This window comes from Equus quagga, unplaced genomic scaffold, assembly GCF_021613505.1.
Source record: "Equus quagga isolate Etosha38 unplaced genomic scaffold, UCLA_HA_Equagga_1.0 HiC_scaffold_259_RagTag, whole genome shotgun sequence".
Taxonomy (NCBI): domain Eukaryota; kingdom Metazoa; phylum Chordata; class Mammalia; order Perissodactyla; family Equidae; genus Equus; species Equus quagga.
In genome coordinates this window covers 30,491-41,709 of record NW_025793352.1, presented here as the reverse complement: position 1 = coordinate 41,709, position 11,219 = coordinate 30,491, and the positions used below count along the sequence as shown (strand labels likewise).

At 42.8% G+C, this 11,219-nt stretch overlaps 1 non-coding gene across 1 annotated transcript; it reads left to right on the top strand.

Annotated features, from left to right (window-relative positions):
• The first annotated feature begins 8,929 nt into the window (after positions 1-8,929).
• On the top strand, positions 8,930-9,003 carry TRNAN-GUU (transfer RNA asparagine (anticodon GUU)). Its single transcript has one exon. It is a non-coding gene; the product is annotated as a tRNA-Asn (tRNA).
• The last annotated feature ends 2,216 nt before the right edge of the window (positions 9,004-11,219 follow it).

Sequence of the window (11,219 nt, the reverse complement as noted above, 5' to 3'; positions counted from 1 at the left end):
TCATCAGATTCATGGACCTTAGACAGATATGCTGATTGTTTAGCTCACAGTAGACTATCTTTTGCACATGCTTCTAGCAAGAGCTTTTAATATCCAGTCACATTACTGCAAGTGTTATAAGAAATGTCCAACTATGTACCAGTGATCCCATGTTTTGATTTTTTTTTTTTTGGTTTCATTTTATTTTTAAGAAACCAAAGGAAGAAAATATAACTGATCTGGAAGTTATAGAAGATTTCTTCTTTCAGTTATGATGGAGTGTTTGTAGTTAATCAGCATTCATCCCTGTGTTCTTCCTAATCTTAGACAGATAGCATTTAGTCTTTTACAGTTAAGTAACATATTAACTGTAGGTTTTTCATAGATATCCTTTATCAGGTTGAGGCATTTCCCTTGTCTTCTTAGTTTGCTGAAAACTTTCATTAGGAGTGGGTGTTGTAATTTGTCAACTGCTTCTTCTGCATTTGTTGAAATGATTATATATGTATATATAATGATAGATATGTAATTTTTTTTTGTTTTTCAATATGTCAATCAATGAATGTGATTGATTTTTAAATGTTAAACCAACCTTGCATTCTTGAGATAAACCCCCGTTACACATGAGCCATTATCCTTTTTATATATAGTTGGGTTCAATTTGCTAAAATTTCATTTAGAACTTTTGCATCTATGTTTATGAGGAATATTGATTCTTAGTTTTCTTTTCTTGTAATCCCTTTGTGTGCTTTGGTAGTAACAAAACGCCAGCCTCAAAGAATGAATTGGGAAGTATTTCTTCTTCTTCTAGTTTTGGAAGGGTTTGCATAGAATTGTTATTATTTATTCATTGCATGTTTGATAGATTTCACCAATGAAATAAGCTGGCCCTGGAATTTTCTTTTTGGGAGAGCTTTTCACAGCAAATCTAATCTCTTTAATAAATATAGGACTATTTTTCTTTTCTATTTCTTCTTGAGTAAGCTTTGGTAGTTTATGTCTGTCAACAAATTGTCTGTTTCGTGTCATTGATTTTATTGGCATGAAGTTGTTTATGATATTCCAGTGTTATTCTTTTAAGGTCAGTTGCCTCTCTGTCCCACGACAGAAACAGTTGGAAATATGGTAGATATCGATCCAAATATATAAATCACCACTTCAAATGTGAATGGTCTAAAAGATGTCTCTTAAAAAGCAGAGACCATTAGAGTGGAAAACAAGACCCAACTATACATTGCCTGTATGAAACTTGTGTGTGTTACATGCCAACAAGTCAGTTCCGACTCCTGGCTACTCTGTGAATGAGTATTGTCCTTAATGTGCTGTCCTCAACAGCCCTACTCAGCTCCTGTAGACTCATGCCTATGGCTTCCTTCATGGAGTGAATCCATAGCATATTTTCTCTTCCTCTTTTCCTGCTGCCTTCTTCTTTTCCCAGCATTATTGTCTTTTACAAAGAATCCTGCCTTCTCATGATGTGCCCAAAGTAGGACAGCCTCGGTTTTATCATGTTTTCCTCCAGCAATACTTGAGGATTAATTTGCCCTAGGATCCATGTGCTCATCTTTCTGGCAGTCCATGGTATCCATAGACCTCTCCTCCAACACCGTATTACAAGTAAGGAACTCACCTTAAATATAAAGACACAGATAAATTAAAAGTAAAGACGTAGAGAAAGATATACCCTGCTAATATTAATCAAAAGAAAACTGGAGTGTTAGTTATATTAACTTCAGACAGAGCAGACATCAGAGCAAGAAAAATGATCAGGAATAAAGAGGGGCATTACACAATGAGAAAGGGGTCAGCTCTCCAAAAGATGTAACAATATTTGATGAACAGGCACCTAACAGCAGAACATCAAAATATGTGAGGTAAAAAGTGATAGAACTGCAAAGAGAAATAGATAAATTCATTATTGTAGTTGAAGACTTCAACACCTATCTATCAGTAATTGACAAAGCCAATGGCCAGAAAATCGGTGAGGATATAGTGAGTTGAATAGCACCATCAATCAGCAGGATCGCCCAGACATTTATACGTTACTTCATCCTACAACAGCAGAATACACATTCTTTTCAAACTTACACAGAATGTTCACCAAGATTGACCACGTTCTGGACCATAAAACACATCTCAACAAATTTCGAAGAAGAGATATCATACAATACATGCTCTCAGGTCACAATGGAATTAAGCCTGAAATCAATAACAGAAAGATAGTGGGAGAACTCCAAACTTTGGAGATTATACAACACTCCAAATGCCACATGGGTCAAAGAAAATTCTCAAGAGAAATTAATTATTTTGAGCTCAATGAACATGAAATTACAATTTATAAAAATGTGTGGCATGCAACAAAAGTAATGCTTAGAAGTTCGTGGCACTGAAAGCATATGTTAGCAAAGAAGAAAGATCTGAAGTCAATAATCTAAGCTTCCACTTTAGGAAACTCCAAAAAAGGAAAACGAGTAAAGAAACAAAAGAGAAGAATGAATTAAATCCAAAGTAAGTATAAGAAACGAAATAATGAAAACTAGAGCAGAAATCAACAAAATTGAAAACAGGAAGTTAATGGGGAGAAAAATCAGTGAAACCAAAAGTTAGTTCTTTGAAATGATCAATAAAATTGATAAACCTCTAGGCTGGCTGAGCAAGAGAAAAAGAGAGAAGATACAAATTACTGACAGCAGGACTGAAAGAAGGACCCTCAGTACTGATCTCATGGACATTAAACGATAACAAAGGAATGTTATCAACAACTCTCTGCTCACAAATTTGATAACTTAGATGAAATGGACCAAATCCTTGAAAGACACAATTTACCACAATTCACACAAAGAGAAATTGATAATCTAAATAGGCCTATATCTATTAAATAAATTGTGTCAACAATTAGTAACCTTCTGAGACAAAGCACCAGACTTAGATGGTTTCTCTGGTGAATTCTACCAAACATTTAAGGAAGAAATGATACCAGTTCTCTACAATCGCTTCCAGGAAATAGAAGCCAAGGGAACACTTCTTAAGTCATTTTATGAGGCCGACTTTACCTTAATACCAAGAGCAGAGAAATGATCCAGGATGTTGAACTAGTTTGAGCTGCTGACCAGCTCCCCCAAATCAAGACTAGAAGCCAGAAGGAAACCCGGCCTACAGGAATTACGAACAGTTATAAACCTCCATAGGGATTGAAGGCCATTTGGAACTGGTGTGTGTGGAAGATTGAGGTTCAGAGGTAGCAGAGAGAGGACAAGATGGAGAGAAGCATTTTAAGTCTGCTCTTCCATCTCCCTCTCATGGCTCTGGGTCAGTCACTTCTTATCCCTTCGAGAAAGAAATTAGCAGTGACGCTTCCTCAACCCGCCAATGTGGCAGCTGCGATTTGATATCTGGGACCCACATAAGCTTTGCTGAGGAGAATAGTTGATGAAAACAGTGTGGACAAACCAGATGATCCCTGGGCCTTCGTTTTCCAGAGTCTCCTCCTCCAAACCTCCAGAGCTAGTGATTGTCACGGCCTCCCCTCAGTGCTGCTTATTCTTAAACATACAAATGATCCCCTAAACAGAAGATTTTCCTGGTGGAGTGTAAAACAAGCAGGGGTGCTAAAAATGATTTTCTTGTACGTGCTGCTCTCCACTTGGAGCTCATCCTTAGTTTTACCAAGACCAGCAAACGACTGAGTCCTACCTCCCCTGGAAAGCTTGAGGCCGGTCTACCCAATTCCCCTCATCTCCCTGTGGATTCTCCCCCACACGTCTCTCCCTTCCCTGGGCCCCTCACTACTCCTTCTCCACAGGGGATTTTCAGCAATTTCATTTCTTGATCCCCACTCCACAGTGAGACACGGCCCAGGGGTCTGTCCAAGATCCAGGGTGCAAATCTGTGACCAGATGACTCTTTGGATTCCAGGGCTCCAACAGGAGAAAGGATAAAAGTAGCGCTGATTTTAGGCCCACATATGCAAAACCGCAGAGACCCATCAGTCACACTCACCACTTCAAAGACATAGTCTCTGCAAAGTCCCTGTACACGCAAGTGCCTTGATGTCTTCTGCTTGGGAGTAACCTGAGAAGTTTTAGTTCCTATTTTCCCCAATTTATCTCGAGGCTGTTCCTGGAGGTCAGAACCTTGAAACCACCTAAACTGCCTGAGCAATAGAGTGTTCAGAGTAAGATTGTTGTACACACTGCATTGTGCCGGGAATTGAATCTGGATCTCCAGCATGGGAGGCGAGAACACTACCACTGAGACACCAGTGCTTCCCAGCAGCTTGGCACACTAGCTCAGATCAGAAAGAGTCACTGGAAAAACTTGGATAAAATGGTTCCAAAATAGATGTTCTCAGTGTTCTTTTTGGAAGATATAATCAATGAACAAAAAGGACACCCAGAGCAAAGGCTCACGTAGGAGGTTTATGTCAGGCAGCACTCAGGTTTTGACACTCAAATCCAAATACCAGATTTGAAAAAGCCTAATTTTGAAGTAGGCTCTTGACAACTGCATAAACTATCTCTGTAGAAAAATATCAGAAATTCATCCAGTTTCTTGTCTCTGGTCCATATCTAGCGTGTACCGATGGAAAGTTCATTCCCTCAGTTGCTGACACATTCTCTTTGCCCTCCCATTGCTTGGTGCGTCCCAAACGCTTTCCTCTCAACCTGGACAGAAACACCAGTTCTTTTCCCCAAACAGGCACCCATGACCTAGTGACAGTTCAGGAGGCTGGACTAGTGGGGATGTGTCTCAGTGACTCCAGAAGATCTGGATGATCACTGAGTTTCTCTCCTTTGTATGCCTCTTTCGAGTCCCTGGAAAAAGCCAAGGGTCGAATCTTGCTTTTGAATTCTTAGGCCTTACAGAGACCTATATAAAAGTGAATAAATGGAAATTTCACTCCCAGATCTCTTCCCCTCACCACACCCTCTGCAGCCACCCAAGGAGGCCAGGTCAGGGAAAAACAGTAAAATGAGATTCTAGGTAGTTGCAAGGATTTTGCTCCTCTCCTTTAAAGTTTTCTTTAGCTGTTTACCTTTGTCTGATATTCATGTTTTCACTCTTTTATTCTTGTTGTGGACAATTAGTCTGGTACAGATTTGTAGTGCTCTTAATATTTAACCCTTTTCTGTGTAATAAACCCCCACATCTGGAATTTAGTTTTATTTACAAGGTGAGAAGATTAGATCCACTATAATAAGCAGATATTAGCGTGTTGGGGATTCCTGACATAGTCTCATTTCTACTGCTTCCTTGTGTGGTTTCTCTCTGCTGGGTTTCTTGAAAAAGTTTCTTCTTGCCTTTGTTAGTACGCTGGTCTGCTTGGATAAATTGTCTGTTTTCCTGTAGCAGTTTTGGAATTCCCTCTCACTGATCAGTCAATATATTTTCTTAGATCCCAGGTGCAAAGGATGAAGATGATCATGCTCCTGACTGCAGGACACTCTATGGTGGCTGCTCTGAGCCAGGCTCTTACTGTCTTTCATTATTTTCTCTGTTTATCCCACTCCTTTCCCTTTTCTACTTCCAGAAACACACACTGTAAGGCGTTTAGTATATGTTCTTTTATCCCATCTTCTCCCTGCATATTTACAAAAAGGTATGTCTTTGAAAACTGTGCAGTACTCTTCTGGGGATATTAAAAATACCTCTAAGTGTGGGTTGGCTCACTCAAAATCCATTCCATCCTCCTCCTAGTTGAAGGGCTTGGAAAAGTAAAAGTTATACTTCTCAGATTCCCTTGCAGGTTGGGTTCTGGATAGAAATGAGATGCACACAAGAGAGTTGGCAGAAGTGAGCAGAGGACACCTCCCCACTGCTGTTGCTGGGGGCAAATAAGGTTATGGAGCCATGAGTGTTTAGAGACAGTTTTGGTTGGCAGTCATGTTCTAGTTTGTAGTCACCAGTTTGGTAGGTGTGAGAGGTAGTGGTAGTGGCAGAGTTGAAGCTTCCTGATGCCTGGATGGCAGTTAGGAAGGAAAGCCATTGGATTCCATGTACCAATGCTTCCAACAGTTCTCTGGCCCAGGGGTTGAGGGGAGGAGACAGGGACAAGGGAGGAAAGCACTACAGCAGAGCAGGAAATATCATGACCTCTTGGGGAAGTCATACTGTTGGTGAGTACACCATGATTCTCTAGTGTTTAGCATCCTCAAGCCTGCTGTGTTCAGGAGAGGAATCTGAGATGAGCCATAGATTTAAAAGTGGAAATTAAATATCCAAAGCTCCTAGAATTAAATGCAGGATAATATATTCATGATCCTGGGGTCGGAGAGATTTCTCATAGAACACCAAAGCCTTAACGGTAAATCAAAAGACTCTATAGATAAATTGGATTTCATAAAAATAAAAAAAAAACCTTATGCTCATAAAAAAATCATGATAAGAAAGTGAAAAGGCAAATCAGACTGGGAGAAGTTATTTGCAATACATTTATCTAACACGACTCAAATTCTGAATATAAAACTTTTAGACACCAATGATAAAAAGTCAAGCCACCCACTACTGGCAGGACCTGCAGCTAGAATATACAACTATGTACGGGGGTTGGGGGAGGCTTTGGGGAGGAGAAGGAGACGAAAAAGAAAAGATTGGCAACAGATGTTAGTTCAGGTGCCAATCTTTAAAAAAAAAAAAAGTCAAGCCACCAATAAAAGGAATCAGGGCTCTTTGGAAAAGTGGCTGCATCTAAGACTGGGGCAGGAAATACACAAGATGAGCCTGAGCCTGGAGCTTTTGCAGTGCCAGAAAGTCATAAAGAAGAAAACCAAACTCAACCAACAAAAGAAACCCTCCGTGATGATGGGGGTATGCCGACGGGACAGACAAGCCAACTCAATGAGCTCACAGTGGCCGAAACTGGAACAATTTAGGCAACAAAATAAAGAAAATAGTATTGGATCACAACCAAAATATCCCAATTTGTCCTTCAACTGTAGTGTATTCACACGTTGGAATAACACTCATCAGAAATACCAAAATCGTCTACTGATACATACCACAAAATGGATGCGTCTCAAAAGCATTATGTTGCCTGAAAGAAAAAAAGCAGCAGCAGCAGCCAGGCAAAAAAGCATATTCATTTACGGGAAGTTCAAGAACAGGCAAAACTAATCTATGGAGACAGAAATGAGAACAGTGATTTGCCCAAGTGGGGGTGGTGTGAAGATTGACTGGAAAGGAGCTTTAAATTTTTGGACGGATGGGAATTTTCTGTAATTTGACCTAGGTAATGTTTACCCTTATGGAAATTCACCGGGCTGTGTGCTTAAGGCTTGTGCACTTTATGTGAAGAACACTTCCATCATTTACCCTGAGGCGAAAACTGGCGGGAGGGGGATGTTATCCTTTCGATTATATGATATTTATTATATTTTATTTAAAGTATCCAGTTGGAGTGCGAACTGTCATTTCATGTCATTTGGTCTAAAAAGGCCCCACTGATGTTTGAAATACCTCAACCAGAAAAATGGGTGTGGAAGTGGAAAGACGCCAGTACAAGGTGGCACCTTTTGGGATAGGTCCCGTGCCTGTTCAGACTTGGAGCAAGTTCAGCGTTTCTCATGAACACTCATGGTGGGCGCGCCGTGGGGTTTCCTTTCTGTTTTTCTCAGCGCAGAGAGCTGCGGAGCCTGACAGGTAACTGCTCTCTGCCCGCAAGTGAAGAGCGAGGGTGATGCAGAGATTTTTTAACTCTCGGCGGCATAAGGTGACCGGATACCCCCGTGACTCGGATTGGAACCAAAGTTGCTGCAGGCACAACGCAGGGTGCCAAACGCTACAAACGCTATGGGATCACTGAGAGCCATCGGCCTGCAGGCAGCTGTTGTGCTTTCCTGAAGTCGTTTCGACCTGAAAGCATTCGTAATATTTTGCTGCTTTGTTTTTCGAGAGCTACAGGTCTTCGCGTTTATCGTCCCTTCCTGTTCTCTGTTTTCCCCTCCCTTCCCCCTCATTTTGCTACTGTAACAAAAACTCTCTCCTCATCTCCCCAGAGTCTGGCCCTTACCTCTGCCCAGGGCTCCTAGGTCTTGCTGACCCTGTGGTCGCCTCCGCTGGCTGCTTCTTTCCCTCCTCTTCGCGCTTCCCTTTTGGCCCCATCCCTGTTCCCGCCCCGGGGTCCCCACCGACCGCGCGGAGCTCACCAGCGCCGCGGAGCCGGGCGCCCGGAGCTCAAGCGCGCACTGTCGGCCTTTCGCGTTGCGGCCCCCGGAATGCTGCGCGGTCAATTAACTGGTTAAAGACAGTTTAGGACGAAATTTCGCCTTGAAAAACGTTTCATTATTTCCATTCCCAGGGTTCTTCGTGGGACTAAAAACTAAAGAGAGTGTATGAATTCAACAAGACCTAATAGAGCGCCCTGGTGAGTGCCAGACCCTGTTCTCGTCGAGGGGCCCACGGGCGACCATCACCACGACCCGTGCCCTCGTGGAGCTCCCGTGCTTTACGCAGGAATCCGAAGAAGGAAGCGGCAGCACCTCACCGGCCCCGAAGGCCTCCCGGAAGGATGGGCACACGCTCATTCTCTCACCGCTGTTCGTACTTCCCAATCGTTCCAGCCCGCGCATCCGCCCGGGGCCCGGGGGGAGCTGGTGATGAAGGGCGGTCGGGTGACGGCGGAACGACGGGAAGACGGGTTCCGGGAGCCACCGGGGCTTTCGGCTTTGCTTGGGCCCCGCTAGGCTCGGGCCCGGAAGGGTCGCGACCCGGGGCGACTCCGGCGGGTGCTGGCTTCTGAAGCGGGTCAGAGGCGAGGCCATTCGGCTGCCCTTCTCTCCTCGGAATCGCCCAACGCGCAGGTTCAAAAGGAGACCAACACCACAATTCGTGCGATAATCCCCCTGGTTTTGCGAGGCTTTGGAGCCTGCAGTTTTCCTGCCCGGAGGGCGGCAGAACCTAGAGCTTAGTAGGTGCTCACTTCCTAAGGAGGCCGGGAAAGGCGGCGTCCGGCGGCCCTGTGGCGCAATCGGTTAGCGCGTTCGGCTGTTAATCGAAAGTTTGGTGGTTCAAGCCCACCCAGGGACGGATGGCGTGCTTTTTAACGAAGTCCCACGTGTTTCCTGCTGTTGGTCACCTGCAGATTTCCTCGCATAAAATTTACCCTCCTGTCTCCTGGGCCCTATACACCTCACGTCTCGTACCTGTCGAGAGCCATCCCACCTCCCCAAACTGATTCTCACACAATATCTGCTGGGATGTCAGCTTCATACGTGTATTAGAAGGATTCCTGAAACAGGCCTAAGAACCTGGGTTCTATGACAAAAATCTTCATTCTGCCCTTTATAGGCTTGGATGAGTAAGTTGAACATTTGGTGCTTCAATATTTCTCTGTGTGTGTGTGTCTGTGTGTGAGTGTTTAATTAAGACATGCTTGCATGCATTTTTCAAAATGCTTACTTTGGGAAGATTGAGCTTCTCAAGTGTGCTTTCGTTTTTTTAAATATTTTTCTATTAAGACTTTATTGTTTTAGAGCATTTCAGGCTCACAGCAAAATTGGAGGGGAAGGTCCAGAGATTCCTCGCATGCATAGCCTCCCTGTTTATTAACATCTCCTGCCAGAGTGGCACATTTGTTATGGCTGATGAATCTGCATTGACACATCATAATCTCCCAAAGTCCTTAATTTGCATTACAGTTCAGTCTTGGTGTTGCACATTCCATGGATTTGGTAAAACGTATAATGGCATGTATCCAGCATTATAGTATCCTGCAGAGTATTTTCACTGCTCTAAAAATCCTTCCTGCTCTGCCCCTTCAACCCCTCCCCCCACCTCAGGCAACCACTGATCCTTTTACTCTCTCCATAATTTTGCCTTTTCCAAAATGTCATAGAGTTGGAATCATACAGCATGGAGCTTTTTCAGATTGGCTTCTGTCACTTAGTAATATGCATTTGAGATTCCTCCATGTCTTTTCACAGCTTGATATCTCATTTCGTTTTAGTGCTCAATAATATTTCACTGCCTGGATGGACCACAGTTTATTTATCTACGCGACTATTGAAAACATTCGATTGCTTCCCGGTTTTGACAATTACGAATAAAGCTGCTATAAACATTGGTGGGCAAGCTTTTGCAGGGGCATAACTTTTTAACTCCTTTGGATAAATAGCAAGGAGTGCGATTGCTGGATCTTGCACGGGAAGAGCCATGAGGAAGCTTTCTGGGGTCTGGAAATGGTCTACACCTCAGTCTGGGCGCTACGTCAGTAGTTATTCAGTAGTAGTAGTAGTATTCAGTAGTAAACCGGTTGGTTTACATGGATAAAGGTGTTCGAACTGTGCCCTTTTGGTCCTTTATATTTATTATGCCTCAGTAAAGAAAGTTGAAAGCAACTTGGTTATTGCCAGAGTGATGTTGACACTTGTTCTTCTGGTTTGGCCTAGTCTAGGATGCAAAGTAAGTTCAAAATATCTCTTGTGGTATTTTTGCTGTCCTCAGGTTTTTGACTTTCCTCTGCTATCTGCTATCTGATTCCTTGTATGTTGCTCACAACCGTTATTTTAAGCTGATATCCAACTGTTAATACTGTGCCAGAGAGAGACTGAAGCGTTTGTGGTCAAATCTGCTCTCTTAAGAACAATTATGACCCCCAAAGGGGGAGAGATGAAATTGGGAAATTCTGATGAGGAAAACAGTACATTTAGGCCTAACTAACTCAGAGGTGCCAAAGGAAGGACATCGGCAGGTATTACACAAAGAAAGTCGCCCCATTCATTCCATAGCTACAGCTTCAAGAATTTTTGGAGCATCTGTAAGTAGCCAAAATCGTTTACCTGATGAGCTTGTCAGCTTCACAGAACAAGCTGTCAGACTAGCCATTTGATGGCTTTCAGCTCATCCATTTACCAAGGAAAAGAAAAATACAATTCCCCATTCCCAAGCTGTCTGTGGTGTTTTCTTTCTCCTCTCTTTTCTGACTCTCTTATAAATTCTGCTTTTGTCTTTGTTTGAGGACAGCATTCTAATAACTGTTTCCCATTTTTATGAGTAAATGTGTGAGAAGACTCATTCAAAGTCTCTTTACTGCTACTATTCAAATATAGTTTTCGTATTAATATCTGCACACACATCATAGCCAGCTTTGAAATATATTCCAGGTGAACACACTTTCAAGGAAAGTTTAGCCCTTGAACCATTGGAAGACATGTCCTTCTTACTCTTTAAATAAAGCCAGCTGCCCATTGGTGTATAGGTAACAAACCCGTTGTAATTCTCTGTGTCTAAACCTCTTTGCTTCT